Here is a 26,292-nt window from a genome sequence, read left to right as displayed (position 1 = left end):
GCTATAACAGCATTTAAAAATAGAGGTACCAACTGTGTGTTCGATTTAAACAATAAGTCATGTGCTCCGGCATCCTTCTGTGTGAGGAGCACAACCACTCCTACCACATCACACACACACAAATTGATAACGCTACCTGTTTTGTAGATAATATTTAGTATGTGAGTGTTGTGTACGACTCAAGTATGAGTCAAGCATATGTGGTTTTCAGATGCTACAGTTTTAGGATTTAATTTTGGAGGAAGTGAACTTGAACAGTTTCAAACTGCATAATTAATGACATTCCATTTTCATGACAACTACTAATTAATCATGCCTGTTATCATAAACTTTTAGCCTGTGGGAGTTTGGGTCTTCCTAGCTCACATGGGAGAACAAATGTGTGTTAGATTTTCATTTTTTTTTTTAATTGTGAAATGACTGGGGTTGAGATGAAGTGGTGGGAAGGGGTGGAGTGGGTGTGCTCCCTGGGAACCACGGACCATTCATTTAGCACCTGGGTTTATCAAACCCCCTAAAGTCAGGGGTTAGCTCTTTCACGTCTGCCCCACGGCCAGCACAGTGCCTGGCACATAATGCTGGTTCATTAAGTATTTGTTGAATAAATACTAATTCTGCTCCTTTCCCTGTTCTTTCATCCTACTCGTAGAGTTTAATAAAAACCCTGTGGAAGGTTTGGTATGTTTCACCTCTACAGAGAAGGATTGAGAAAAAGTGTTTCACATTTCTCTGGGGTCAGTATGACAGGACAGTGCTATCTCCCTTCCTTCTCCCCGCCTCATGTCCTGGAGCAGTGGACCTGGAGGATAAGAGTTGGGCTCCTCTCCTGGATCTATTCCCGCTCTGTGAGCACCAGTTGAGGAGTGTGTCAACAATAGCAACAGTGGCAGAGACCTGGGGGTGTCTGCAATATCCAAGGAATGGTCTTGTGTGCAGAAGTGAAGTGGCTTCATGAGTGAGACCCATTCTCGTTCAATGGGGCCCTTCTGGTTTCATTGTGTGGCCTAGGGTTAGAACATGGCAGCTGGGAGACACTTTGATTTCCCAAGCAAGCTTGGCCAAGTCTCCCTCTGTCCTCTGAAGAGGAGGCAAATCTCCCTTCAGGGCAGACTGTGGATTTGCGCCTGGCCCTGGCGAATGTGGTCATTTCCAGAAGGAAACAAGAATAATTTTCCACTCCCACATTCTGGCCACTGCAGGGCAGGGAAACCACTTGCCAAGTCAGACAAAGACATTCCTGGCTCATCCTGGGGCATGCTTTGAGCTCATCATCTGAACCTGATGACAAGAGACAGGAATTGTTGTTGTGAGACTCGTGGGTCAGGGAACTTTGCTGGTTCAGAGAGAGGATTGAGGTCATGCGACCAGGCAGGCTACCATGGCCACCAGCAGCTCTTTAACTTCCATGATGACTTGTAGATAAGCCTGGAGAGATGGATGGCTGCAGACTGGCAGGAACACTTGTCCTGGATTTGGGTAGGCCAGGGACGCCAGGCTGCTGTTGCTGGAATACTTGGAGCAAAAGCACTTGTTTCTGAAACCAGATATCTTATCATAACCAGCTCTTGCCTCTCCATTTATAAAGGATGGGGTCAGCTAGACTTGGGAGAGGACAACACGACACAGACATTAAAACAATTGTGTGTCCAGACCTGCCCAAAGGCTGTGGGCGAGTTGGCAAAGTGTGTTTCTGGTGCCCTCAGGTACCCCTCTGTGGAGCTCATTTTGAGCCCACAGATGCCCCGTGCTTATTCCCTCCTCTGCTCCATCAGAATTTGTTTCAGTAAAGGATTCGGTATCAGTCATGCACACAATAGTGGGAATTAAAGCCATTTAAGCCTTTTCTCTGAGTGTGGCTCTCATGGCTTAAAAGGCAATCTACTATGATTAATCAAAGGCCACAGTAGAAACCTTACTTAATTCAAAGAAATTCTAGTCTTTTGCTACTTTAGAAAAAATGAATTAAACAGTTTTTACTTAAAAAAAACTTACAAGGGATGTTAATTAACTTTTTAATCTTGTAACTTTGGGAAGTAAGTTAGACAATTATTATTATTATTATTTTTAGAGATAGGATCTCAGTCTGTCACCAATGCTGGAGTGCAGTGGTACGATCATAGCTCCCTGTAACCTCAAACTCCTGACTCAAGCGATTCTCCTGCTTCAGCCTCCTAAGTAACTAGGTCTACAGCCATATACCACCATGTGGAGCTACATTTTTTTTTTTCATAGGAATGAAGTCTTGCTATTTTGCCCAGGCTGGTCTCGAACTCCAAGCCTCAAATGATCCTCTCGCCTTGGCCTCCCAATGTACTAGAATTACAGGTGTGAGCCACCATGCCTGGCATGGACAACTATTTTTGCCCCTATGTTGCAGGGAGGAAACTGAGGCAGAGAGCATGAATGATGTGCACAAGCTCCACAATGAATTAATGAGCTGGCATTAGCATGAAGGGCTCTGACTCAGGCACCAACGTCTTTCCAGGGACCCTATAGTCCCATGTAGGCCAAAGAAAGCTCCATACACCTCCCCTCTGCAGGTGATAAGTACTTCACGCCTGAGTATCATTTAGCCCATGTAACAGTCCTAGGAGCTAGGGATAGTGCCTGCACTCACAGATTCAGGCATGGGGGCTCAGATAATTTTTTAAATTTTTAAATTTTTTATGGGTACATAGTAGGTGTATATGTTTATGGGGTAATGAGATATTTTGATGTGCAATGCATAATAATCACATCAGGATAAATGGTAAGCAACTTGTCCAATTGCTTACAACCAGTAAGAGGCAGCATGAGATTTTAGTCCAGGTCTCTCAAGCTCCCAACAGGGCTCTTTGCTTGTAGTGGGTCATTTAGAGAGTCCCCAGACCCTTCTCAGCATCTGAGCAGAGAGGGGTAGGAATGACACGTGAGGCCATAGCTTCCAGGCCTCTAGCTCTGAGGGAATAGTTGGTGAGGGGCTCCTGGGACCTTTCCAAGTCTCCATGGCACTGGGAGTTCCCACGATGTGAAGATCTGCTGAGTTGGCTGAAAAATGTAAATAATGCACTTTTGGCTTTTTGAAGCCACATTCCATTTTAGTGATTTATCATCTTATAAAGGCAGAGAAGGGCAAAAACAAAATATGGGAATAAGTGATTTCCTATAGGGAGGAGGAGACTAATCCCTGCTGTGTTGTATATTTATATAGGGTGGCAGATGCAATTCTTCTCCTGAATGTTCAGGAGAGGGGGTCTGATTCTCTGAATTCTTCCTCTGTGCTGTCATGAGACAAGGTGTCTGGTACAGTTAAGAAAGGGCTTCAGTGTCTACTGCTGACTCCCCAGCCCCCAACCCTCTCCCCACCTCCATGAGCCTGTTAATTAGAAAGGAAAGGTCACAGCCTCTCCAGCAAAGCTGCCAGCAATTCATTGAAATACTCAAAGAATTTCTCCCAGTTCATCTACTTTCGTACATGCATTCATAAAACATTCACCAAGCATCTGTTTGTATGAGATGTCATGTTACATACACGTGTATATTTATATATACACATGTATATAATATATATAATGTATACATCTTATATGTATACATGTAATATAGGATATGTAATATAATATGAAAATATGAATATATTACATATTAAATATGAATTTATATATATGAATAGGTTATGTGCATATTCATATTATACATATGTAATATATAAATATATGTAATATATTTATATATGTTATATATTATATGTATGTTATATATACATATATGTATATACATATGATTACATATGTATATATTCATATAAATATGTATATATATTATATATACATAGTAATAAGCTAATATTGGGTGACACTTTCTGTGTCCCCAGGCATCATTCCAAGAAATTTACCATATAACTCACCTCAGCCTCATACTTGACCCCATGAGGTAGGTATTTTATAATCCTTCATTTACAGATTAGAAAAACGAGGCACAGAGAGAGATAAAATAGCTTGGCCAAGATGGCATAGAGAGTTGAACCCAGTCTGCCTGAGTGCACTGTAGTGCTCTTACCCATCACAGAACGCCATCTCCAGGAAGACAAGGCAGTCGTACAGAGGTAGGAACAAAGGCCTAGGGAGTGCAGAGAAGGGCGGGGCCATCTGCCAGGGAGAGGCCTGTGGTGAGAGGAGTTTTCACTGAGGAGGTGGCTTGTGAACTCAGAGCTCATCTCAGCCTTGAAAATAATTGCCGGTAAGGTGCAGTGGCTCATGGCTGTCAAACCAACACTTCGGGAGGTCTAAGTGAGAGGATTGCTTGAATCCAGGAGTTTGAGACCAGCCTGGGCAACATAGTGAGACCTTGTCTCTACAAACAAACACACAAAGAAAATAATTGCTTTTCTACCAGTATAATCAATAGTCGCTCCTTCATCTCTCCATGGGAACAGATTGACGACAATGATTGTAGCAGTAATAGTAGTAGTAGCACCCGCAGCTATGGTAGTATCAATCATGATGCAATGCTTGATTTGCCCAGCACTGTGACAGAGATCCAGGGCTTTAGATCTGCACGTTTCCCTGATAACTGAGGCCTGCACTTTCAAGACCAACATCTGCGCTGGCTCCAGTCTATGTTATGTCTTTTTTTTTTTTTTTTTTTTTTTTGATAAAATCTCGCATTGTCGCCCAGGCTGGAGTGCAGTGGCGCAATGTTGGCTTACTGCAACCTCCGCCTCCCGGGTTCAAGCAATTCTCATGCCTCAGACTCCAAGTAGCTGGGATTACAGGTGTGTACCACCATGCCTGGCTAATTTTTGTATTTTTAGTAGAGACGGGGTTTCGCCATGTTGCCCAAGCTGGTCTCGAACTCCTGGCCTCAAGTGATCCTCCCGCCTCGGCCTCCCAAAGTGCTGGGATTACAGGCGTGAGCCACTGCGCCTGGCCTGTTATGTCTTTTAAGTCACTCAAGAATTCTGTGAGGCAGCTCTTATTATTCCCATTGTCACATAAGAAAATGGAGGCTCCAAGGTGTTAGGTAACCTGTGTGCCTCAAGGGCCAGGTCAGGATGGAGCTGGATTTGAATCCAAGTCTGCATGACCTTCCCACTTTACTTTGCTACCATTTTTAATTGATATCTTTCTAAAACTTGCCTCACCTATACCTTCTTTAGTAAAACACAGCACAATGCAATGTAACCTTTTCTTTGTTGACTCAAGGCCACCCTTGTGAACACACTTGTGAAACCATTGTCTGTGGTGTGCGTTTGAGCACTAAAAAAGGACCTAGCAGCCACCTGGGCCATCACTGACTTGGCCGAAACTGCTCTGCTGTTCTTTACCTCCCCAGAGATACTTTTAGGGATTATTAAATTTTATGGGGTGATAGAGTTTTATAGCACTATAAATAGCTCAGTCTGTTCTGTCCTTAGAGTTGTTGTTTTTTCAGATTCCCTTGCTGTGACCTTCTTTGTTCTCTGTCATCACTTCTTTAAGCCAGGTGCCTGTGCATCTATTTCCATGACCTCCACACTTCCAAACCAGCATTTTCCCACTCTCAGTTTGGAATTTAGGGTGCAACTGAATAAAGGTTGTCCAAGGAAACCAAGGATTGTGTTTGGAATGAAATCCAATATGATCAGTGCCCAAGAAAGAATGAAATGCATGAGCTCCGAGACAGCGGTTTAGATGGGACTTCCCAGATAGCTTCTTCGTTGATTCCTCCCAACAAGACTTGTCATGGGTAGATACAGTGGTATTTCCACAGTTTTACTTGCTTAGGGTCATGCGAACTCATGAATTGGAATTGGAAATCAGGTCTTTTTTATTGCCTAGTTTCCTGCCACTCCCCCTGGGTCAGTTTGCAGCAAATGGTCGACACTTCTGGCCATCCACCTGTGGCTTCAGTGGGACCTATCAGGTAAGATAGGGTTGAAAAGGTCCTTGGAATTTGGCTCCATAAATTTTAAGGGCCCCCAAATGACTGCCTCAGCTCAAAAGCATCTCTCTCAGAAACCCTGAGGCCACTCTGTAAGACATTGATGGTAGTTGAAAATGGTTTTGGGGACACTAAACTACTATAATACATTAACATCTTAAGAGTAATTAATTTATCATTCATTCATGCATTCATTTGTATGCCAGGTGTCAAGTTCTTTGGCCATTAAGATACAAATGAAATAGCCTCAACTCCATCCCATATATGGTGGGAACCGCTTTCTCTCCTTCCCTTCATTGCTAATTTTCCCAGGGATTTGGATCAGGAAATGGGCTTGAAGTTTTCTTTGTCACCTGGGCTCTGAGCACCAGCTTCTGCTGAATTAGTTCCGTGGATGGATCAATTCCCCATCCCTATTCTCTCTGGCTTCATTCCAGATGTACAACACAGCTGCATTTCTTTGATTTCCCACAGAAAACGTCACCATACAGGGTACCCGAAGGTGTGGCAGACTTCACTGAAAGTTGAGCATAACAGTGAAAAGTGGTTCCGTTGTACCCTACAAGTTGCAGATTCAAATATTAACCCCTCTTCCTCTCATTCTTAAAAAGTCCCTTGGCTGTTTCTACTTATGCAGTTTCCTATCGTGTTTATTAGCTCTCTCCTTTTCTCTTTTGTCTTCTGCCTTCCAGAATTCTACTTCTTTTCTTTTGCTGATCAGTTTTGTTCTCTCCAGCTCCCACCTCTCTAGATAACATTTTCTCCTTCCATTACATATTCATTCGTTCATTCAACAAGGATTAAGCAATATCTATTCTAACATTTATTTACAATGGGCTGCTGAATCATTTGGCTTTGGTCCAAGATACAAGTCATGCCAGGCACTGTTGAGGATACAAAGGTGAATTAGACATGGACCCTGAGCCCATGGTGCTGATAATCTCCGTGGGGAGACGAGTTACATGCCAGATAACCAGAATGGAAGTCAGAACGTGTTAAGAAATGTAAACGTGTGGGAAGACAGGCCATGCTGTAGGTGATGAGATGAACAGGGAACATAAGGGCGTACTAGGATGCAGTACCAAAAGAGGGATTAGGGCACAGGAAGCCTTTGGGATCAATATTTCTCCCTCCATTCCCCCACCTTGAAGTCCTGACTCTTCTATCAGACTGAGCTAAAGCAGGGATGAGAAGGGAAGTGGGTCCCCTCCCCTGGAAGCATGGCTTGGACATCTTGACTCTGTTAATAGTGATAGCCAAAATCAATACCCCCAATTCTCTGTGTGTAACTATTAGAAGAAGCACCTGCCACGTAGTAGGTACTCAATATCCCTTTGCTAAATGAGTGAATGGATGTTGAGGAGGACTGATAACTCATTTGGGTTTGGTACAAGATACAAGTCAACCCAATGAAAGCATAGAAAAATATAAGAACCTGGCTGGGAGTCAGGAGATCTGGGTTTTAGTTCTGAGTTTAGTCATGTTTTACCTTCTACCTTGGGCAGGAAGTCACTTACCCATTCATTCATTCATTCACTCAGTTGTTCAAAGAGCACTGAAAGTATCTACTTTGTGTCTGACTCTAGGCAATGAAGCTGAAGAATGGGCACAAGTGGGACAGACAGAAACATACTCAAATGATAAAGAAGTTTTATACAATTTAGGTAAGAAATTTAATAAATATTAGAATATAGAAGTGCTCTGAGATCCCTCATAAACTGTTTTGCGAACAGAGAGGATGGGATGATTGTCTTAACCTTCCTTTATCCAGCCTGTCTGGGCAGTCTAATTTAAAACAATATCCTTAGAATGCATTTAAATTGCTTATATCCTGTGACACTGGGAATAGTGAACTCCGCTTCATTCTGAAAAGAATGATTGCATCAAGGAGTAAGAGTAAGTAAATATGGGTCACATTTAATGAAAACACATAAACTAGGTTTTCTTTGATCCTGTCCATTTAATATCCTCCATGTGAGTTTAGGAGGCACTTACACCTCTAGATGGGAGGAAGGCTGCAGCCCGGTTGCTGAGGAGGGATGCGCAGTGCCCTGTGTGGGACTCAGGGTGCAGGATGCAAGCCGAGCTCTGCTTCCACTTGCTGCTCTGCTTCCACTTTCCACTCTGCTGGAGCTGAAATAATAGCATTTATTCCTTATTCTAGAAGTATCCTGGGACTCAGCTTCCATTTTTATTATGTGTGTATCTATTTGCAAACATACATTTGCATAGTTGAAAAAGACAGAGAAGGCACATGTCAAAATGTTATTAATAATAGCTGTCCACTGAGTTTTTACTATGGATCAAGTGCTTTAAAAGTATTTTTCCAGTTAATCCTCGTAGCAAATGGATATGGCTAAGTATTCTCCCCATTTTACAGATGAGGAACCTAAGGCAACATTAGGTGGAGGTGCTTGCCTGAGCTCAGTGCCCAGCCCTGTCTCTGCCAGGTACTGGGAACCCGAGTCCTCCTCTGCAAGGAACTCCCAGTCCAGCAGCATCTCTTCTCCCACAGTGGCGATGTCATCTTTTCAGATAAGAGTCAGGACCCTGAAGGAATTGTGACAATCAAGGTAGGTCAAGATGGGAGGGTGGACACATTATTCAGTTATTCAAAATATATACATAAGATTTAAAATAACCAGATTTCAATGTTAAACATCATTCTCATTTTTGTAAATAGAAAAAAAATGGACAAAAAAGTGACTGAAGAGAAAAGAAAATGAAAGCAAAAATAGAAGAGATTAACTATGAGGAAAGGAGGTGTGATCATAGATGCAGAAAATTACAATAATTGTAGGCAAATGCAGGTGTAACTCTATAGCAACAAATTCAAAAACCTAGAAGAGATGAAGCATAAATAGATGCAACAGGAGATGAAACACTTGAATAGATCAATACAATTCTTTTTATATAATGCTATTTTATTTGGATGACCACTTCTACTGAGGTGGGCAGATCACGAGGTCAGGAGTTCGAGACCAGCCTGGCCAGCATGGTTAAACCCCGTCTCTACTAAAAATACAAAAATTAGTGGTGGTGCACACCTGTAATCCCAGCTACTTGGGAGACTACCACTTCTATATTCATCAACAGATTTATTTATTTATTTATTTATTTATTTTATTTTTTAATTTTATTTTTATTTTTTATTTTTATTTTTTTAATTTATGAAGTATTTATTGATGATTCTTGGGTGTTTCTCGGAGAGGGGGATATGGGAGGGTCATAGGATGATAGTGGAGAGAAGGTCAGGAGATAAACACATGAACAAAGGTCTCTGGTTTTCTTAGGCAGAGGACCCTGCCTCCTTCTGCAGTGTTTGTGCCCCTGGGTACTTGAGATTAGGGAGTGGTGATGACTCTTAAAGAGCATGCTGCCTTCAAGCATCTGTTTAACAAAGCACATCTTGCACCGCCCTTAATCCATTTAACCCTGAGTTGACACAGCACATGTTTCAGAGAGCAGGGGGCTGGGGGAAAGGCCATAGATCAACAGCATCCCAAGGCAGAAGAATTTCTCCTAGTCAGAACAAAATGGAGTCTCCTATGCCCACCCCTTTCTACACAGACACGGCAACAATCTGATCTCTCCTTCCTTTCCCCACACTTCCCCCCCCCTTCCTTTCAACAAAACCGCCATCGTCCTCATGGCCCGCTCCCGATGGTCGCTGTCTCTTCGGAGCTGTTGGGTACACCTCCCAGACAGGGCAGCCGGGCAGAGGCGCTCCTCACCTCCCAGACAGGGCGGCCGGGCAGAGGCGCTCCTCACTTCCCAGACGGGGCGGCCGAGCAGAGGCGCTCCTCACTTCCCAGAGGGGGCGGCCGGGCAGAGGCGCTCCTCACCTCCCAGACGGGGCCGCCCAGGCAGAGGCGCTCCTCACTTCCTCCCAGACCGGGTGGCAGCCGGGCAGAGGCGCTCCTCACCTCCCAGACGGGGCGGCCGGGCAGAGGCGCTCCTCACTTCCCAGACGGGGCGGCCGAGCAGAAGCGCTCCTCACTTCCCACAGGGGGCGGCCGGGCAGAGGCGCTCCTCACTTCCCAGACGGGGCGGCCGGGCAGAGGCGCTCCTCACTTCCCAGAGGGGGCGGCCGGGCAGAGGCGCTCCTCACCTCCCAGACGGGGCCGCCCAGGCAGAGGCGCTCCTCACTTCCTCCCAGACCGGGTGGCAGCCGGGCAGAGGCGCTCCTCACCTCCCAGACGGGGCGGCCGGGCAGAGGCGCTCCTCACTTCCCAGACGGGGCGGCCGAGCAGAAGCGCTCCTCACTTCCCACAGGGGGCGGCCGGGCAGAGGCGCTCCTCACTTCCCAGACCGGGCGGCCGGGCAGAGGCGCTCCTCACTTCCCAGACGGGGCGGCCGGGCAGAGACGCTCCTCACTTCCTCCCAGACGGGGTGGCGGCCAGGCAGAGGCGCTCCTCACCTCCCAGATGGGGCGGCCGGGCAGAGGTGCTCCTCATCTCCCAGACGGGGCAGCCGGGCAGAGGCGCTCCTCACTTCCTCCCAGACGGGGTGGCAGCCGGGCAGAGGCGCTCCTCACATCCCAGACGATGGGCGGCCGGGCAGAGGCGCTCCTCACTTCCCAGATAGGGCGGCCGGGCAGAGGGGCTCCTCACATCCCAGACGATGGGCGGCCAGGCAGAGATGCTCCTCACTTCCTAGATGGGGTGGCGGCGGGGCAGAGGCTGTAATCTTAGCACTTTAAGAGGCCAAGGCAGGAGGCTGGTAGGTGGAGGTTGCAGCGAGCCGAGATCACACCACTGCACTCCAGCCTGAGCACCATTGAGCATTGAGTGAGCGAGACTCCGTCTGCAATCCCAGCACCTCGGGAGGCCGAGGCGGGCAGATCACTCGAGGCCAGGAGCTGGAGACCAGCCCGGTCAACACGGTGAAACCCCGTCTCCACCAAAAATACAAAAACCATTCAGGCGTGGCGGCGGGCGCCTGCAATCCCAGGCACTCGGCAGGCCGAGGCAGGGAGGTTGCAGCGAGCCGAGATCATGGCAGTACAGTCCAGCTTCGATAACAGCGGGAGACCGAAAACAGAAGGAGAGGGAGACCGAAGAAGGGAGAGGGAGGGGGAGGGGGAGGGGGAGGGGGAGAGGGAGAGGGAGAGGGAGAGGGAGAGGGAGAGGGAGAGGGAGCTCATCAACAGATTTAAAGGAGGAGAACATGTGCTCAGATTTATAAAGATTGATAATACATCCAATAAAATTCAGCAGAAGAATAAAATTCTGAAGAAGAATAGAAGGAAATAGCTAAATATGATAAATATTATTTGTCAAAAACCAACACCAAATATTACTAATGGTGATACATTAAAACATTTTCATTTAAATCTGAAGCAAGGCAAGGGTATCCCCTATCTCCATTATTATTCAACATCATTTTGGAGGTGCTAACAGGTTCTATAAGATAAGAAAGTGGAATAATTTGTACAGATTGAGCTTCCCTCATCCCAAAACCTGAAATCTGAAATGTCCCAAAGTCTGAAAATTGTTGAGCACTGACATGTCGCCACAAGTGGAGGATTCCACACAAAAGTACTTAACACAAATTTTATTTCATGCATAAAATTATTTAAGATATTATATACAATTATTTTTAGGCTATGTATATAAGGTGTGTATGAAACATAAATGAATTTCATGTTTAGATTTGAGTTCCATCACCAAGATATCTCTTATATATATGCAAATATTCCAAAATATAAAAAAGTCTGAAATCTGAAACACTTCTGGTGCCAAGCATTTTGGATAAGGGATACTCAACTTGTATAAAATTTTGGAAAAGAAGAGATAAAATTGCCCTTTTGGCCAATGCTATAATTGCATCTAGAAAACCCAAATATTCTAGAGTTGGTAGCACAGGTATGTGAATGCTGTCCTTGGAGGTGTGTGCAGCACACTGGCATTGGCTGAAACGTGTGTAGTGGCTAGACATGGGAACTCAGGTGACAGCCTCTCAGTGGACAAATGGCAGAATGAGTAGAGGGGACGCATACCATGGAATATTGGGCAGTCATTAAATAGAATGAGTCAGATCGATACTACCTGACTCAAAGGGATTTCCAGGATGCATTGTGAAATTAGGAAGGTAAGGTGCAGAGAAATTTGTGTAGCAAAGTCCCATGTTTGTAACATAAACTATGCTCCCATGTTTGAATGAGCATGAAGAAAGGTACTGGAGGATACATGCCGAGGAGGGAGATGGGGAAGTGAGGCCAACCAAGCCAAACCAGACCAGACCAAACGAGATCAGACCAGATCAAACTAGACCTGACCAGAGCAGACCAGATCAGATCAAACAAAACTACACCAGATCAGACCAACTAGTCCTGTCCAGATCAGACCAAGTCAAACCAAACCAAACACAACAGACTGTTAAAGTGTCCCTGATTAAGCAACTTGAGTGACATCCGTTTTATGTTATGTATGTGTGTGTCTGTACGTAGATGCATATAATCATAGATGAAATGATGGTCATTGAATTATTGATGGTGACAACTCAGTGTATGGGATCTCAGATGACTTTTTATTTCCCTTGAGGTTTTTATATTAAAAAATATAGAGCTTATGTATTATTTACGTAATTAGGAAAAAATGTTTTTCATTGTAGAATGATTTTTGGAAAAGGGAGGGAAAGAAGGAAACTTACTATCTGCAAGTGGCAGTATAAGGGGGCCACTCTCCCGTGGCCCTTCTGCAGCCCACTTTGGTGAGGTGTATATATCCCAGAGCCCACTGGGGAATGCAGAGGCTGAACACTGACCGCGTAGACCAGATCTCAGGGACCTTCATGCACACAGTATGTTTCTGGGCTCCAGCCACATTGTAGTACATCTTCTATGTCTCTGGCTTCTGCCCTGAGCCTCTTCCCAGAAATTTCAGGAGAGAGATTGGGAGGGACTGTAGGAAGCAGAGTGAGCTCAAGGTCCTCTTCCAGGACAGGAAACCAAGTCCTGCTGTGGCCACACAGAAATGAAAAGATAAAGTTGATCGGGGCACAGGACCGAGTCATTCCTAAGGGAGCTCACATTTTCACATATTGATGGATAAGAAGAATCTCTAGTTACACTGGTGTAATTCTCCAGGCTTTTCTCTTTCCTGGTTCGAAACTGCTCTGGAGCGTGTGGCTTTCCAGGGAGACCTGTGGGATTAAGAAGAGAGTGGGCCTGCAACCCCATTTCCAGTTGTCTACTATGGAAAACAAAGTACAGGCTCTCATCTGAATCTGTGGGCAGAGTCTCTGGTTGGGCTTTTTATAATCCCTCCCTGGTCTTCCCTAGCTCTGCAACTAAGAGTTGGGCACTTCCACACTCTCTCCCCACAAGTCTTGATGCTGGAAAGGAAAGCATGGCAAAGCCACAGCTCAGTGTTGCAGCTCTGTTTTCATGCAAAGCTTGAACTCTCTTTGTTCTCACCTCTGTCATCCTTTTACTTTTATTTACCTGATGCTAGGAAAGAGTTAGGTCTAATGGTTGAAACACGAAAAATGTCAAAGACCAGCATGAGAACTAGGCCCAGAGGTGCCTCTTCCAGCCTCTTTCTCAAGTAGCTTTCTCAGTTTTGGGGGACATTGACGAAGTCTCCCACAATATCTTACACTAAGTAGTTGTTTGATAAATATGTATTGAAGTAAGGTCTTTGTCTCCCCCACTACCGCATGTGAGAGGCCATGCATGAACCTGCCTGCTTCACTCACATGTCAGCATGGACTTGTTTATCTGGTTAACTCACAGACCTATCCATCTGTTAGAATAGCTGGGCGTTGTGGCGGGTGCCTGTAATCCTTGCTACTTGGGAGGCTGAAGCAGGAGAATCGCTTGAACCCGGGAGGCAGAGGTTGCAGTGAGCAGAGATCATGCCACTGCACTCCAGCCTGGGCGACAGGGCAAGACTCCATCTCAGAAAAAGAGAAAAGTCCCCTTTCATTCTCTGGGACTCCTTAGGCCCTGATAGAATGAGTCAAGGGCAGACATCTTTTGAGGCCTGGGGCAGTGGGGAGAGGACAAGCAGGGAGGGAGTGGTAGATCCAAAGAGGCCCTGCCACAGAGAAAGGTGGAAGGGAATGGAGTCAGGAAAGGCAAAGGAAAGCCCTTCAAGAAAGCTTGGGAGACCTCAAAGATAGCCAATTATAATGGCAACAATAATATGATAATTGCCACTGGGCAAGGATTGGAAGATAAATCATTTTCTCTCTTGCCCTCCAGGGGATGTTTATGGATTGCTTTTTCTTTTACTTTTCAGTGTTCAGGCTCAGGAAGAGCAGGAAGGGATCCCTGGGCCAATGCCACATGCATTGGTTCTGGGCTGTCATGCCTGGGTTGCTGCGTCTTTCAGTAGGAGATAATTGGGTAAGGCAGGAGGAAGGGCCTTGCACACCTAACAAGGCAGGGGCCCTTGTCCAGACAGCTGGGCAGGGATAAGGGAGGTTTAGGAGAGGCTAGGGCAGCAAAGAAGTTCACTGTTACAAAACCAGAGAGGTAGGTTGAGCCTGAGCCCCGAGCCGTGGGCCAAGCCCTTTCAATACCACTCTAGCTGGCCTGGGGAAAGGGGTTCATTTCTGGCACCAGCCCAGGTCTGAGCAGCCTAGGTTCAGGGTGGTTTCAGGTTATACTGCCTGCTTTCCTGCTCTGGGCCCCTCCCCAGCAGGACTGGCTGGCCTGCAGGCCTGCAGAGAGTCAGGCCCACCTCCTCCCTGGTGACAGGGCTACCCTGACCTATGGCTCCCTGTGCACCTTGTCTTTGTGACCCAGTGTAAGCTATTCTGGGTGGGGCCTTTATCTCTTCTCAGGCCTCCTCAGCACTTAGCAAGGTGTCTCCTACACAGGTGATCTCAGAACCAGCTTTGAGGTCATACAGACTTGGTTGCAAATTCTGCGTCTGCCTTGAATCAGCTATGTAGCCATAAGCCGGAGGAATTCTCTGAGCCTCAGTTTTCTAGCCTGTAAATCGGCAATAAATGCTTCTAAGAGCAGTTGTGAGGACTGAATGAAGTAATGCATGTGACATGCTTGCAGCTCAGTGCTGGACACACACACGATGGCCACCAAGCCTAGAAACAGGTCTTATCACTTTGTCATGTATTATAATGTCATATTAATAAATCATTTATCATGATTTTGCCTGTGTTTGCAGAACCAGTGGCCACTCACTGATTCTGGATTGAGTTGAAAGCCCTCAACCCATGGTCATCCATTCACAGTGACAATCAGGGACAGCAGGTGTCTAAGCACTTGCTGACTTTCATGGTCCAGATTTCCCTTGGTTGTTTCCCCTCCAGGACACCCCAGCCTTCCCCCACTTTTTGGAAGGGCTGCCATCTAGGTCTGCTTCTGATGAACAGGGAAGGTGCTCAGAGGCAGGCTGGGCCATGGGGATATCCTAGGGTAAAGTCAGTTCAGGGCATCAGCTGTTCTGTAGGGGTTGGGCACAAGCATTCCTTAGAGATCAACAAAGCATGTGGTACTGACACACCACCTTCAAGGCCCCACAGATCAACACTTGGATCTAACTGCTGTTTGCCTGCCACACACAGAGATTTTAAATATTCAGAAGGCTCAGAAAAGTGGGCAGACTTTGAGTGGTTGCTAAATCATCAATCTGACCATTCTATACAGAGTCTTTCAGCACCATGTGGCAAGGGCACAGAGGTCTAAGAGATGGTCCCTGTCCACAGGGGGCAATGTCTGTTTTGGGGGGAAAGGAGAAAGTGCCCAGGATAGCACAAGTTGGAGAAGCTCATGGGGGAAAGACCACCCAGACCTGGGCATTTAGTGAAAGTTGCCCAGCAGAGGTACCCACATTGATTTAATTGTTTGTTCTTTCATGGAAACATCACACTTAGGCGAATTTGAGAGGATATTGGCGGTGGTGGTGGTGGAGTGTCAGTAACCTGTGACACTCCTCATTTTGGGCTTCTAGAGCAAAGGCTGGCAAAGTTTTTCTGTAAAGGTCTAGATAGTAAATATGGTCTTTCCCTGTCCTCCTCCTTCTCCTTCTTTCTACAACCCTTTAAAAATGTAACAACCAAAATAAATAAATAAATTTTAAAAATACATAACAACCACTCTTAGCTCAGTGGCCATATAAAAGCAGACCAAGGGCTGGATTTGGTATACAGCAGCAATTTTCTGACCTCTATTCTAGAGAATTACCAGAAGCCTGGTATCATTATTATTAACAATAATAATAACTTAGCCCCAAGTTTAGTGTGCAGGCACCAAGCTATGCACTTTACCTACATTATTGTATATACTTCTCATAACATCCCAGTGAGTGAGGTACTATTATTATACCTTTTCTAGGTGGGCAATTAAGGCACAAAGAGGTTAAGTAACTTTCTCAAGGGCACTCAGCAAGGAAGTGGTGGAGGCAGAATTTAAATCTAGGTCTATGTGATGGAAGCACCCACTTTCTTAGCCTGCATCACGCCAACCTCAGCACTGCTATGTGGGAGCACAAAGAGGCTGGGATAGTGCTTTTCCTTCCAGTGGCTCCAGGGAGCATCCATGTCACTAACAGAAAAATGTAGGCCGGGCGCGGTGGCTCACGCCTGTAATCCCAGCACTTTGGGAGGCTGAGGCGGGCGGATCACGAGGTCAAGAGATCGAGACCATCCTGGCCAACATGGTGAAACCCCGTCTCTACTAAAAATACAAAACAAATTAGCTGGGTGTGGTGACATGTGCCTATAGTCCCAGCTACTCAGGAGGCTGAGGCAGGAGAATCACTTGAACCCGGGAGGCAGAGGTTGCAGTGGGCTGAGATCGCGCCACTGCACTCTAGTCTGGTGACAGAGTGAGATTCTGTCTCAAAAAAAATAAAAAGAAAAGAAAAATGTAGAGAAGTAGACAGAATTGGGTAGAAGGTCAAAAGACACAATCTGGCTTTCTAGTGGTTTCCCTGTACTCCAGGTATTGCTACTGACATAAAGAGTCACTAGAAGCAGAGAGGATTGTAGCAAGTAGCACTGATTGCAAAGACGATCTTCATTTGATCATCTTTGAAATGGTGGTACAGTAGCCACACCTGTCCCCACTACCCTTCTCAGCTCAACTATGATAAAGGACTCTTTGCAAGTACCCTTAGTAGCTTCTGGAACATTAATTAAATGAGAGTCTGGATTTATTCATTCATTCCATATACACACAGCTCCACTCCAAAAAGGACCTGATATGTGTAAAACTTTGCATGGGATTATTCTTTCTCCAGTAAGAGTGGGAAAATAGTTACCAGCTCTCAGAACATACTTTAAATTTTTTTTATTTTTTTCGAATCCAGAGAGGAAATTAAAATGCAGAGAAGAAAATAAATGCATTTATTACTTCCCAGAATGAATTACTTAGTAATTTTTTTTAAAACCCAATAAACAAAGAAAAAAAAAACACACACACATAAAAGAAAGGGGTAATTTTGAGTTGTTTTCCCAAAGACAGGCCCTGCCTCGGTACACAGGACCCAGCTGTTGCGCATTAAGGATGACACAGAGGGGCTGGGCATGGTGGCTCTCGCCTATAATCCCATTGCTTTGGGAGGCCAAGGCAGGAAGATCGCCAGCAGTCTGGGGGTTACTCATGGTAGCCCAACTAAGTGGCACTCACCTTCTGTTCCACAGACCCTTGGGCAGTCCTGAGACTCAGAGGGCTGAGAGGTCAAAATTATTTTCATAACAATACCGTGCTGTGTGGACACTTGCTCTCCAGTGGTGCAAAAGCAAAAAAGGGGCGTATAAAACAGCTGGTGCCTTAGCATGAATCAAAGACAGCCCTCAAAGGTACTAGCGGTCTTGTTCTTCTCCGCTGCTATGCACGCACAAGAAAAAAAAAAAAAAGGCAATATGGGTGAAGAATGTCCTTGATGAAATGGTAAAATAATTGTATGGAATCTCAGCCCTGGAGCAGGAGTCTTGCTACCACCATGTGACAGAAGGGACCGATGCAGAAAGCTTCGGGGGGAGCTGCAGCGGTGCTCTAGAGCAAAAGCAAGTGTGTGACTGTTCAAGGTGTGAAAACTGAACTGGCCTCTTCTCTTTGGAACACCACTTTTAATCAAAAGAATGACTGACTTGCAAACTCTCTTCTCTAGACCTGTATTTGGCAGACAATTTCCTGAATATGGGTGAACTAGATGTCTCCTATCGGCCAAAATGGAACAACAGTAACCGAATTACCCTCTCCCACCTTAAAGAACTAAGAAAAAAAAAACAGGTAAAATATTAAAAATAACAGGCTCAGGACAGCAAACCCTGAGAAGGGACACAAACGAGGCATCCCAGCTTGCTGTCTGGAGGGAGTGTGCAGGCCACAGTGCAGTGGGGGAATCCAAACAGAGCTGGGGGCTCCCTGAATTGAGAAAACGGCGTTGAGAATTCAGAGAGGTCAAGGTGGCTAGAATTCACACGGCAGAGCACTAGAGGAGAGAGAGCTGCCCAGAGAAAGAGAAAGATTTCTCCAGAGATCTGCAGAGGAGAGCTCTAAGCACTGAGCTGAGCCCTGAGCTAGGCCTAAAGCCTGTGCAGAAATCACTGTTCCTCATAATGGATGTCAGGCAGCAGTGACTGTAGGTAGATGAGGTTTGGTGGGATGCTTAGGGCCCCATGACTCCATGGGTTTTTGTCTTTTATCCCCAAACCTGTCACCCTTCAGAGCCCAAATTAACTGACTGGGCCGTGGCTCAGGAAAGGGAAGCTAGAGGGGAGAGAGCTTGTGGGTTAGGAGTTCTCTTTGCTGGTGTCTTTCGCTCTAAAGCAGTGCCATTGGCAGAAGCATCCTGAGAGTCATGCTGGGCTGCCCTCACCTGGAGCCCGAGGATGGAGTAATGACACATACGCTGTACAGTCTCTTTAAGTCCTGGAAGTGGCCTAGATATGTCCTTCTATGTCATGGGTTTTTGTAAAATTTGTAGTATAATTATTATTTTTTATATTTTTTTCTTCAAAGGGGCCCCCAAATTAATCAGGTTCGGGGTTCACGAAAATTGGATCCTCCTCTGGTAAGAAGGTTTCCCACACCTAGATTCCTGGTGTTACACAAGAAGCCCCACTAAAAAACCAGCCGTTTTTCCTTCCTTCATTCATCCATGTAACACAGGTGCTCCGAGGGCTCACCACGTGCCGGCCCCGGCCAGCTCTGGAACACAGGGGTGAACACCACACGACAGCTGCAGCCCCTGCCTTTGTGTTCTTCAGTCTGATGGGGACCGGGGAGGGGAGGAGTCACCCGAAGCAATTTAACTGAAAGGGTGGTAGGTGTGTTGAGGGAGGGGATGGGTGCTGTAAGCAAGGACAAGTCGGGGCCCCAACTCCTGGAGAAGCGGCATTGAGTGCAACTGTGAACAGGAGCAGGGGCTGGCCAGGCAGAGGGCAGAGGGCGGCTGCCGGGAGGGCTGACTTCCAGGCAGAAGTGGAAGGCAGCTGTGTGCAGGGCTGGGACTCAACTGCCGTGGCACGGTTTCAGCCCAAATCATAGGCTCTTTTTATGATTCTTTGTAATTCTGCTCACATCAAAGTCAAAATTGCCTGCATCTGGACAGCCACTCTCTCTAGGCCAATTACAGACACTGTTTCTGGAGTGTCTCCTGGTAGCTCACCACTTCCTCCCTGCAACACCAGTCCTGTGGGCTCGGCCAGAGCTAGTCCTGGTAGGAAAGCCAGAGCAGTCAGTGAGGGACAGGGGTGTGGGGTGACGGATGGACAGCTACAGAGGTCACCGGCAGGACCACACCCCCAAAGGGGCATCAGGAATCTGACCTTGCCAGGGAATGTTGGCGCCCAGAGTAAATTGCTCCTAAGCCTCTGCTAAGATGTCTGATAGGTGTGAGTGTACTCCCCACACCAGGTCAGAACTGACCGCAAAGCCATTTTCTAGGAGGAGACAGCTGCCCAAAAAACCTCCAGCAGCTTCCAGGGCCTGAAATGCCCACTGTGAGAGTTACCCCTTAAACAGACATGGCCTGTGCTGTTCAGTTAGGCTAAAGCATGGCTCTCTGGGACCAGTGGATGGAAGGATGGAGGTGGGAGGAGGTGGTGAGATCCTGGACTTAGTGAACACCTGCCTGTCTTGTGCCAAGCATCGTGCCACTGGGCATTTGCAGATACATCATCAATTCAATCCTCCCATGCGCCTTGGCGGTAGATAATTTTGTCTCAGATAAATCGAGGCCTCTGGGTTTGCACTGTAGCTTTCATTCACAAGGTGTTGCATTCAGAAGTAACAACAGAGCTACATCCAAACATAATTGAAAAGCAATTTGAATAGTTTGTTGTCTTTTGAAAAACATCTAAGGGGATTATATATATCCATCAAGCATAGCAAAATGTTTAGAATTCTGTGTCACCATGTAGCTGCTCCCACTCCCCAACATCGGAGTAGGGCAGCTGCTCCAAGATCTGCCATTGCCCCCTCTCAAAATCCCCCCACACTCTCCGGGAACTTCTCTCCCTTCTCTCCTTTCCCTTAGTGGATAGCTCTTTGCTCTTTCCAGTGGCGATCTAGATGGCCTTTCCTGTTCTGCTCAATCCTGCAAGCACAGTCCCCAACCTAGGAGGGCCCAGAACTTCTTGCCAAAGTTCTCTGACCCCAGAGCTACATGTTTGTTTTGTGAAGCCTTTGACATTTGTGGGGAGGGAAGAGGAGGAGAAGGCCAGGGTCTTGTAAAACCGGAGTCATCACGAGGCTGGCCCGTCCAGCACCCGCTGGGGTCTGGCCCTTGTGCCCACTTCAGACCTGCAGGCTGAGCAGCTGAGAGAAGGGAAGGGAGAGAACCCTCCACCTCGGGAGGGGAGGCCCCAAGCCAAAGGGGTAGCCTTCCAGGTGTGCATTGAGGTGTGCAGGCCGGCTGCAGTCTGCAGGAGACAAATGTCCCCACCTCTGTGAGGCTCTACTGAGAGACTCAAGGGCATCAGCCAAGATAAAAAACAACTCCTTGGGCAGAAAATTCAAGCCATTGATTCTTTCTCCACTGGGAATGAGAAGAAACAACTGTGACCTTCCATAGCCTACAGACAGCAAGAGAAAGTCAGCTGCTATTTGGTGTGGACTGTCTTCCTTCTTGCTGCGCTTGTCCTGTTTCCCCTCCCTCTTCCCCTCCCTCTTCCCCTCAATCTGAGAAACCCCTTGGTATCAGTGGCTCTGGTTCCATTCTTCCCTCCTTCCCTTCTTTCTTTCCTTCCACTTTCTTTTTTTTTTTTTTTTTTGAGACGGAGTCTTGCTCTGTCGTCCAGGCTGGAGTACAGTGGCATGATCTCGGCTCACTGCAAACTCCATCTCCCAGGTTCAAGCAATTCTCTGCCTCAGCCTCCTGAGTAGCTGGGATTACAGGTATGCACCACGATGCCTGGCTAATTTTTTGTATTTTTAGTAGAAACAGGGTTTCTCCATGTTGGCCAGGCTGGTCTTGAACTCCTGATTTCAGGTGATCCTCCCACCTCAGCCTCCCAAAGTGCTGGGATTACAGGCATGAGCCACGACGCCTGGCCCCTTCCTTCCACTTTCTTTCACTCTTATCACCAAAAGGACTGGGCTTTAAAAAAACTCCTCAATCTCATTGTCAATGTCTGCACATAAGACTCACCTGGGGAACTTTTATAAAAACAATCTCCCCTCTTTCCAGACCAATTAAATCAGAAACTCTGGGTAGGGCTGGGGAATCAGCATTTTTAAAAAAGCTCCCTCCAGGAGATTCTAAGAGGAAACCAGGATTGAGAACCCAGAGACCCAGAGACTGTTGGAACTGGAAGGCACCTTAGGGCTCACCAGGAGCCCAGGAGCCCAGGCCTACAGAGCTGGGACTATGCCTGTGCATTGGGTTTGGTGCCTGGCTCAGCAATGGAGGCCTCTGTGGCTGGGCAGGAGCTCTAGGGCCTTTGAAGGTCAAGCTAATGTGGCAGCTTTACCTCCCCCCTCCCCCCTTCCCCCCAGTATCCCATCTCTTCCTGAAGGCCTGAGGCACCCTCTGAAAAGTGAGCAGAGAGGCCCGAGGGTCTGGGCTCTGCTTGGCCACCACATCACCAGCTTTTACAATGAGCAGTACTGCTGCTGTTAAGTTCCCAAACCTGGGGCATTTTTGGCAAGTTATTAATCCCTATTAAGCAAGCCATTAATCTCAATTAACTCGATTGCTTAATTAGGCAGGGCAAACAAAGAAGGAAGTCCATAGAAATTGCTCATGGGGCACCAACAGGCTGTGTGGTCTTTGAGAACCAACAGGAGTCAGGGGCCTGAGTTCTGTTAGCCCTTTTGCCAAGACCTGTGTGGGGCACAGCATTTCACATCACTAAATCAGGGGTTGACGAATGGGCTGTTCCAGTTAAAGGGCTATGTAGATAAGCAATTTTCAAAGACTTGGAAAAAAAATAGATTCAAACCTAAAACCATACTAAACAGTCTATAATTTCTCTTTGCTACAAATTGCACTTCAGATGTGTGCCCTGTCATTAGTATTGCACTGGGAAGGTTGATCGGAATCACATAGGATTGTAAATGGTAATAACAGGCACTCAATAAAAAGTTACTAAATAAAAATATTTCTAAGATTCTGAGCTGGGCTATCAGTGAATTTACTTTGATTGGTTTATATTAATACATGTTGGCCAGGCACGGTGGCTCATGCCTATAATCCTAGCACTTTGGGAGGCCAAGGTAGGTGGATCACTTGAGCCCAGGAGTTCAAGACCAGCCTGGGCAGCATGGGAAAACTCTGTCTCTACAAAAAAAAAAAAAATACAAAAATTAGCCAGGCGTGGTAGCGCACGCCTACTCAGGAGGATCGCTTGAGCCAGGAAGGTCAAGGCTGCAGTGAGCTGCGATTGCGCCGCTGCACTCAGCCTGGGCCTCAGAATGAGACCCCATCTCAACAACAACAAAAAGAATGTATGTTAATTGTAGCAAATTTGAAAGTTGTGGAAAAAGACAAGAAAGTCAAGCTGAGATCACCATTGTAAAGTTTTGTGTTGGTGTTTCTAATTCTGTTTTTTCATGTACATATGCATAGCTTTCAAAGTTAAAATCTCTGCGATGCATAAGTGGGGCCGGGCAGACGGCCTGCATGAGTTTCAGGCCCTCATGCTAGATTCTGTTGGGGGCCTGCCTGGATCCTCTCTACCGCGGGGACACCTGCCCCCAGCTGCTGTGACTGTTGCATGCTGTTGGCTGGTGGTTGTTTACTTCTTTGGAGGCTTGCCCTTTACCAAATGGGAGCTGCCAACCCTGAAAATGCCTGGAGGTTATCCAGGGAGGGCAATGTCCTTCTCCCAGGGGCAGCTCACAGCTAATGACTGCCTGATACTGGAAGCAAAAACCTAGCTTCTTTGCCTCAGCTGTTACTGGAACAGCTTTGTGGCGTCACTTATGTCCCAGAGCAACCTGTGGATCAGGCCGAGGTTAGATTTTAGCTGAAGCCAGCTCTTTGCTTAGCTTCCTTTCTACCTCATTCTGCTTCCTCGACTATCTTACTGGTTCCTCTGGGGCCCCGTCTATAGGAATTGCTGGCTTCGTGCTACTTCTGGAGCACCTGACCTCTAGCAGCTCCTTTCAGCTCTAGCCCTTTAGGACCAAAGCGTGAGTCTTGCTCCTCAAAGCAGCCTCAGCATCACCTGGGGTCTTGTTAGAAGTGCAGAATGTCAGGCCTCAAGCCAGACCTACTGTCTGCATCTGCATTTTAACAAGATCCCAGGGAGATTCTTATGCACATTAAAGATTGAGAGGACTATCCTAGATATCAGTGTTGTAGGAGACAGTGAGTTAGGGCAGGAGGGGAAGGTGGTTCTTCTTTGGCCTAATTTCCACTGGAGCCCAGGGGGGTGAATGAAGAGGGAAGACTATGTTAGGAAATCTAAGGATTTACGCTGCATCCCTGAAGGCAGGGTGAAGAACACCTTTGCAGTGGAAACACGTGAGGAGCTGACAAAAATGGAGGATTCATTCTAGGCAAGAAGGGGTGGTTCCTGGATAGGGAGGGTTGGGTGTGTCATCTGCGGGTTCTAATTCCTTACCTTCCACTAATTCAAGGGCAGGTGAGCTGGAGTGAGCCTCTTAGCTCTCTGGGTTTTCTGTCCTTCCGTATATAACATATAGGATTTGGACAAGTTGATTTCAATGATGCCCTACAGATTACACCCTGTATAGGTCTAAGAAGAAAACAACAACAACACGAATGGCTCCTATAGCTACAGTCACAAACCTTAGGCAAAGATGACAGACACATCAATTGACAGAGGCAGTTGCTGGGATGTAGAACCCACAGCCCCAAATTTAGGACCTGTGCATCAGTTCTATCTCATTGCATCAAAACTTTTTTTTAAAAAAAAAAGAAAAGGAAGGAAGGAAGGAGGGAGGGAGGGAGGGAGGAAGGGGTTGAAATCACAGAGTGGATGCTCTCTGAGAGGTACACGCAGGGACCAAGGGAAACAACGGAATGAGCAGCAATTCTCCCAGCTTGTGGGACCACATGATATAGACAGAATGGGCTGACATTGAAGAATGCTCACTGTCACGTCACATTGCTTCCTGCACTGCAATGTACCTCCCAGAGCTTGCACAGAGTTTGGAGGTGCGTTTCACACCCTGGAACTACATCTGCCTGGTCAAATTCCAGATGCTAAATAAAGAGGGTTGTTTCTAGACAAACTTGGGCTGGCAAGGCTGTCATGCTTCTTAGTCACCTTCCTTCCTTTGGAATTTCCCCTCCTGGCCTCAGATGCCCAGAGCTGCTTAGAAAACCCTCATGGTGGTGCCTGATCAAGGCTGACCCCCTATAGACAGTGGGCTTATGTTCCAGAACTTTCTCAACCTTTTCCCTTCCATCAAACTCTTAGGTCAGTTTCCTCTCCTGTGCCATCTAATCCAGGAGCCAGTAGTTATATGTGGCTGTTTACGTTTTAAATGTCAATTAATTAAAATTAGGCAAAAATTCAATTTCCCAGTCACACAAGCCACATTTCAAGGCTCAATAGCTGTATGTGGTTAGTGGCCACCGTATTGGACCACATAAAGACCAGTTCCATCATCACAGAGAGTTCTATTGGACAATGCTCATCTATATCACCCCTGTGCTTTATTCACCTGGCAATACATCTGGCCAGTATATGGCATGCAGGAGGGGGAATATTCAGAATGCCTCCAGGTTCTGCCTTCGTGTGTCCACTCCTCTGGCAAGCCCTCCTTTCACTCTTCCTTCAGCTCCTACCTGCTGTTCTCTGAACATCCTGCCTCTGGAGATCTCCGTGTCCCTCCCCTCCTGGTCTCTTATCACCACAGATAACTGAGCTGTCTACCTTCCATCACTGTGCTGAAATCCCCAATGTGGCCTCAGACTTGCCAGCAGAGCAGCTTCATGGTCATTGCTTATATTAACTAAAATATTAGGTTGGTGCAAAAGCAATTTTTTAAAACATTGAATGGAAGGTGAGGGTTTAAAACAATCAGGGGCATGAAGTCCCTCAAACCGTCTTCTGCTTGCCCTTCTTACATCCCAAGTACGGCAAGGAGGCCTCAGAGTCTTGAAGTTGAGAGCCAGCTAAGTGCGTGAGATAAGGTTCCAGTTGACCTGCCTTTTACCCAGCCAATGGCATGCCTCTTTTAGGCCCAGCCTAATTCCCTGGAAGAACAATAGTTGTCACTTTTTTTTTTTTTTTGAGACAGAGTCTCACTCTGTCGCCCAGGCTGGAGTGCAGAGGCGCCATCTCGGCTTACTGCAACCTCTGCCTCCCAGGTTCAAGCAATTCTCCTGCCTCAGCCTCCTGAGTAGCTGAGATTACAGGCACGTGTCACCATGCCTGGCTAATTTTTGTATTTTTGGTAGAGATGGGGTTTTGCCATGTTGGCCAGGCTGGTCTCAACTCCTGACCTCAAGTGATACGCCCACCTCGGCCTCCCAAAGTGCTGGGATTACAGGCGTGAGCCACCACACCTGGCTAGTTGTCGCTACTGAACCTATTGAACAGCACATATGGGACAGGTGCACACATCATCTCATTTAAGATAATTGAAATATTTCATTTAGTTGGGTATTGGGATGGTTTCTTTCACAGATAATTCCCGTGGTCTCTATTGGGATTAATTTAGTTATTAAGGCAGGGATAGAGGAAGGAAGCAAACACAGCTCAAGGCCTTTGCAGATATTCCCTCATTTAATCCTTACAAAAGCCTTGAGTGTAAATCAGGCAGCTTTGCCCACATGAGTGTCCCCATCTCCAGGTTAGCACTGTCACCTGGGTCCCTGACAATAACAATAAAGAATAGCTACAATAATGATGTTTCACAGTTGCTTACCACTTGATGCTTTTCTCTATGAACTATTTTAAACATATACAAAAAAACACAACACCTAGCTACCCACCACCTAGACTGAACAAATGTTAACATTTACATTTGTTTTAGATTTAAAAAATTAT

General features: G+C 46.5%; 1 long non-coding RNA gene across 1 annotated transcript in view; it reads left to right on the top strand.

The window, feature by feature from the left end:
- LOC134738240 (uncharacterized) overlaps nt 1-26,292 on the top strand; it is a 59,981-nt gene that overhangs the window by 29,517 nt on the left and 4,172 nt on the right. Inside the window, exons 2-3 of the long non-coding RNA XR_010123842.1 lie at nt 7,488-7,565; nt 8,282-8,474. This is a non-coding gene — a long non-coding RNA (uncharacterized LOC134738240). The remainder of the gene's footprint in view (nt 1-7,487; nt 7,566-8,281; nt 8,475-26,292) is intronic.

The sequence above is a fragment of the Pongo pygmaeus genome, chromosome 16 (genome assembly GCF_028885625.2).
Source record: "Pongo pygmaeus isolate AG05252 chromosome 16, NHGRI_mPonPyg2-v2.0_pri, whole genome shotgun sequence".
Lineage (NCBI taxonomy): Eukaryota > Metazoa > Chordata > Mammalia > Primates > Hominidae > Pongo > Pongo pygmaeus.
This window is presented reverse-complemented; position numbering and strand designations above follow the sequence as displayed.